Genomic DNA, 5,136 nt, shown 5'->3' on the forward strand with positions numbered 1-5,136 from the left:
TGGTAAAAAGATTTTTGTTAAAGCCCCACTAAGAGTGCAACATTTTAAGGAAAGATTTCGAAACACACCATTGCCCCCAGAGCCGATTATAACGAGGTGGGGAACATGGTTACAGGCCACATTTTATTATGACAAATATATCAAAGAATTTGAGGAAGTAGTTACGGAGTTTAGCGAAGATTCTTCTCAATCGATTAAAGATTGCATAAATATTTTGGAAAACAAAGATTTGCGACAAGATCTAGCTTTTCTAAGAAGCAATTATCAATTCGTATGTGAGGTAATAGAAAAGTTAGAAAAACCCAACATGTTTTTGGTAGATGCCATAAACTTAGTGAAAGAATTTAAAAAACAAGCAAACGCAGTAAGGGGTGATATTGGTACTAGAGTATCTCAAAAACTTGACGAAGTGTTAAATAAAAATGCAGGTTTCGGTGTTCTTTCCGACGTTGCTCGTGTTTTACAAGGCCAGAAGGTGGAAAATTTGGAGTTAGATTCAACATTATTTGCAAAATTCAAATTTGCGCCAACAACGAGTGTGGATGTTGAACGCACATTCTCCAATTTTAAACACATTTTAAATGATCGGCGAAAAAATTTTACAGTGGACAACTTGGAACATATTATATTACAATCATAAATTGTTTTAAAGAAAACTGAAATGCGTGTGTAAAATATAAAGTCTAGGATTATTGTAATAACATTTTATCCAAAGTTCTAAGAAGTGTTCTTTGATTTGTAATATGATTATGTTTTTAATGCTTTTTTGCTTAAAATAAAACTTTTTTATTGCAAATGTTGTGCTTATTTAAGCGCTTATTCTTATTTTTTTTTTTTTGCTTAAAAATCCGCTCTCTAGTTATCAGTAAGCGGATTTAAGACATCCGGCTGTGACGGCCTATTGAATTATAATGGGAGTTAAATTGGTGTGAAACCATGAGCGTCTTAAAAATGTTTGCGTCCACTGTAAACTTGTACCTGGAGCACCTTAATCCCCACTTTAGCTCCGATCTAAACTGATAAGAGAAGAGATTGTAAAATTTGTGCAATTTTAGCTAAATGGCATATAAAGCAGGGGTGCAGTAGATAAAGAAGTTCGTCAACTCCAAAACATTGTACAATATAATGAATGAAAACCGTATTTCTAGAAAAGACCTGTGGCGCATAAATAATAAATAATAATATTATGTTATAGATTATGACAACTTGCTGTTTTCAGTATTCAATCATTAAAATAATTTTTAATTCACTTGCTGACTATAAAAGTGTGTTGAATGTTTTCCCGCACAAAATCAGTAACTTGTAATCGACCGACTTTCAAGTTCACCAGAATCCTCAGTGGAGTAGAGGAGGCGTGAACTGTTTTCTTTGATATTTCGATGTGTATAGTTGTTGTGAGCGACACCTTATTTAGAGTTAGTTACACAGAATAAAAAAATTAATGAATGATGCATTTAGGTAAATCAACAATGGCTTACCCGATTTCAAAAAATTGGAGAATCTAGTCCTGTTAGTGTTACACTCTATCTGTGCAAATTTCTATACGTGTCCTAGCTAGAATGTTGTTGACGTTATCACAATATTTTGCAAATTAACTTGAAACATGCGATTTCTTTACTGCACAATATCTCTATTTTAAGTTATGTGAAGTATTATGATAAAAAAAATTTTAATTACAAATGCCTTAGTTAATCACTCACTCTGCAATCGGCTATTTCCACATCTACATATTTAGACGAAAATATTAACACCGCTCCCATAGATAGTTAGTTACACATTATATAAGTACAATCATTGTAAAACACGTCACCACTGATCTATAAAGAAAATAATTTCCAGAATCAGAGGGCGTCACACTCCCACCACACAAACAAAAATCCCTTATAAAAGCCAAGGCTTACCCATAGTACTTCAGATACGCACATCAAAATGAAGACCATAGCAATGCTTACTACTTTCGTTATTTGTACTTTTTTTTTGTGCAAAAGTGCGGAAGCTAATGTTAAACAGTGTTATTACTGCAATGGCAGGTGCGATGATCCTATTAAAAAAGTAAATTGTTCCAACGTAGAGGGAGATACATTGACATACAGCTGTATGACGCAAGCATATTCACAAGGTAAAAAATAGAATAATTTTAACATACCTTACATTATGTTAAAATTATGTAAATTGTAAACTTTTATTGTTAAAACTTATACTTTTTTTATTTGTCTTTTTGTGTAGGAGGTGTTGAAATAGAAAGCAAAGGTTGTATAATAGCTAATGACAACGCTCAAATAATTCTATGTGACGCTATACAAGCACAAGATGGAGGTCACTGTAATATCTGTGACGAAGATTTGTGTAATTCAGGAAATATATACACATTTACTTTTGTTTTACTATCCGCAATGATAATTCTTTGTAAAATATTGTAAATTACTTCATTAATGATAATCTTAAATAAAATTAGCACATAGAAAAACTACCTACTTATTATATATACCCTTCATCGCATCCCAAAATACATAAGTTTTTTAAACTTTACGGCTTGAAAGAAAATTGTAGCTAGTTTATACTAGCTTTGATTACTTAAATATACAAAAGTATTATGGTATATCAGATAACATAACGCATCAGTTTTAATTAGATATGTGTAAAGAAAAAGGTGGATACAAACCTTAAAGTCAAAATTACGTAAACTAAACTTTATCAAAATTGTTGTATATTTCGTAAAAAGTTGTTATTTCGTGCACGCTCTGCTGCAAACAACAACATATTCTGCTTTTAAAGGTATTCTTTTATTATCTGTGTTATCTATATGCAAAACCTAATTCTCAATTTGGCACATACAGGTATACGTTGCTCTTTTATTGGCTACATTAGATAATTTAATATTAATCCTAAAAGTACCTAGCAACAAGAAAATGTGGACAACACAAGGATAAAGTGCTGGGTATACATTTTAATAACCCCTAATCATAAATTTTCATTGAAATAGACAGTGTAGTCAGATTTGAGATTAGGAAATTAGTGACGTGACTCTACTCTTTTCTGTAATATTTAAGTATTATCAACTAATAAATGAGCCATGACAAATTTTACCCACGTGGATGTTAAGGACATTAAACACAACAATGTTATAAAATACGGTTTTCAAATTTCAAAACTAACATTCTTTCACAAACTAACATTGTTTCACTTCAGTTTGAGTTACAAAGTCAATTTTTTTTTAGATAGAAAGGCATTAAAACAGAACGCACATCATTATATTATAAAAAATCGATTCGACTCACACCTTTTCTTGTAAATACAATACATAGAGGCATAACTTATGTAACAAATGTTTTCATAAAAAGATTGAGATACTTCTATTTACTTCATCTAAAAATTAGTGGAACAACAACAAGTATATATTTTATAGCACTAGTAACAAAATGGAAGCAAATAAAACTCGAACTCTTTTATGGAGTATAATTACAGATTAACAACCGATGATGAAATAAAACACACCGAAAACACATTTTTTAATTTTGATTAGATATGCTCCAAAAAATTTTAAAACATGAAATGACTTATAGCTATCCCTCTCTTCGCTGTCGATTTTTTCTAATTTCGTCGTTATGTGATAAAAAAAAGTCCTGACATCTATAACCGTATATAATGATTAAAAATTAATCATTCTTCTAAAATAAAATAATGTTCTCTATTAAGTGGATACAACATTGGTTATTTGCGTCCGTCTGTTAAAAGTATTTTGAGATTTTAGCAGTAGTGTGAGTATGAGTTGTGACGACGCGCTATCCAAAATGTATCTGCTTATATAACAATATCCTTCTTAAAAAATGTAATTACGTCAACTCAAAATTTTGAATAATGTACCTCAGTTGAGTTGGTAGTGTTCATTTTAAAAACAAACATTAAGTCAGGCGTATGGAGAATTGACCCTTTTAGAACATATTCCTTTAATAAATAAATAAATAAATAAATAAATAAATTTATTGCCCAACAGACTTTATCCATTTATAGGACAATATATAGGTAAAGTAAAATAAGATACAGCTCGAGGATATACAGAATTAAAACAAAAACTAATAATTAACACAAAGAACAACAATGTAAATATAAACAGCGCAAATGGTAAACATTACATTAAGGTTAAATAACTAACTAATATGGAATCTGGCAATGACAAGAAAAATTAAATTATGTTATCTTATATCGTAAATTATTATCAATATATTTTAATATTGTATTCAAACTGTCAAAGTGTAAGTCACAATTATGACAAAGAGTGTTAAACTTATGTTGCATATTAGTTAATGGAGCTTTAGAGCCCAAATTAGTTCTGACACGTTCTATGCTAAACGTTAGTGGATACCTAGATTGAGGTCTTGGTACATGAAAACGGATTTGCGAAAATAGGTGTATACAATCAATCTTATTGTGGACTAAATGGTATATGAATTTGATTAGCATTTTAGTTCTCCTAAAACACAAAGCTTCAATATTATAGATAGAAAGCAACAACTCTTGAGACGTACCACGAACAGGATAATTGCCAAACTCTTTATAATGTAGATATTTTATAAATCTACGTTGAACATTTTCCAGTTTTAAAATACTAACATGATAATAGGGGTCCCATATCACTGAGCCGTATTCTAAGCGTGATCGAATTAAACTGTAATAAAGAATTTTTAGGGTCATGATACTGGTAAATGTTTTTGTATTACGTATGACAAACCCTAATGTAGCGAGACTTTTTTTTACAATGTCATCAAAATGATTGCGGAAAGTTAATGCAGAGTCAAAGTTAATTCCTAGATCTTTAATTAAATCAGATCTTTTTAACACAAAGTTATTAATATTGTATTCATATGAGAGTTTATTTACAGATCTGCCATATGTCACCGCTAAACATTTGTCTTTGTTAAGACAAAGACTGTTAATGTCACACCATTGAATTACAGAGTTTACGTCTTCTTGCAAGCGAAGGCAATCTTCGATATTAGAGATTTCAATAAATATCTTTAGGTCATCAGCATACATTAGGCATTCACAGTTTTTTACAGATGATAATAAGTCATTAACAAATAATATAAACAGTAACGGACCTAAATGGGAACCCTGAGGTACTCCAGATGTTTGTAA

The 5,136-nt window shown here is 30.5% G+C and overlaps 1 long non-coding RNA gene across 1 annotated transcript; it reads left to right on the top strand.

Annotated features, from left to right (window-relative positions):
* Nucleotides 1-1,845: 1,845 nt before the first annotated feature.
* Nucleotides 1,846-2,470, top strand: LOC135132848 (uncharacterized). Its single transcript, XR_010281098.1, has 2 exons — nucleotides 1,846-2,119; nucleotides 2,227-2,470. It is a non-coding gene; the product is annotated as an uncharacterized LOC135132848 (long non-coding RNA).
* The last annotated feature ends 2,666 nt before the right edge of the window (nucleotides 2,471-5,136 follow it).

This window comes from Zophobas morio, unplaced genomic scaffold, assembly GCF_036711695.1.
Source record: "Zophobas morio isolate AGI-343-1 ecotype UQ-CSIRO unplaced genomic scaffold, CSIRO_AGI_Zmor_V1 ptg000021l, whole genome shotgun sequence".
Lineage (NCBI taxonomy): Eukaryota > Metazoa > Arthropoda > Insecta > Coleoptera > Tenebrionidae > Zophobas > Zophobas morio.